We start from the raw sequence: 579 nt of genomic DNA, 5'->3' as shown, positions 1-579 counted from the left end.
AGTCCCTAAAATCAGAAACATTACGGACTCTAGTTTGCATGCTTGTGCTAGTCACCACAGAGATCACAATAATACATGACATACACCCCTGGAAAGATGGCATGGCATACAACAAAACACATGTAGAGCTCATTCCCATAAGATGCACAGATTAAATGATACAAAAATAACAAATCTCCAAGTTCTGCTAAGAACCAGTAGATAACAGCAACTAGCACTCTTGCAACAGAGATTTGGGCATCAAGATGGCCTCTAATGAACATGGTGCAATGGAACAAAATATAGAGCAACACGAGACGAACATTTCGATATATTACATGCACGAAACGGAGCTATGTACAGAAAGTTATGCCATGATGAACAGGTACACATGCTATAAAATTGCAAAGACAGAAATTTCGGGGAGGGGGGTCTCGGGTCAACCTCGTTGATTGGATCTAGATCGATCGAGGAGCTCGGGCTCCCGAGGCGAAGCTCCCGTGGCCGGCGCCGGAGACGGCAGCAGGGACGAGGAGGAGGGACGGTGAGGGGAGGACGCGACGCGGCGGCGGAGGAGGAGGCGCCGGGCGGCGGGGCCAG

This window comes from Triticum aestivum, chromosome 6D (genome assembly GCF_018294505.1).
Source record: "Triticum aestivum cultivar Chinese Spring chromosome 6D, IWGSC CS RefSeq v2.1, whole genome shotgun sequence".
NCBI classification, from domain to species: Eukaryota; Viridiplantae; Streptophyta; class Magnoliopsida; order Poales; family Poaceae; genus Triticum; species Triticum aestivum.
This window is presented reverse-complemented; position numbering follows the sequence as displayed.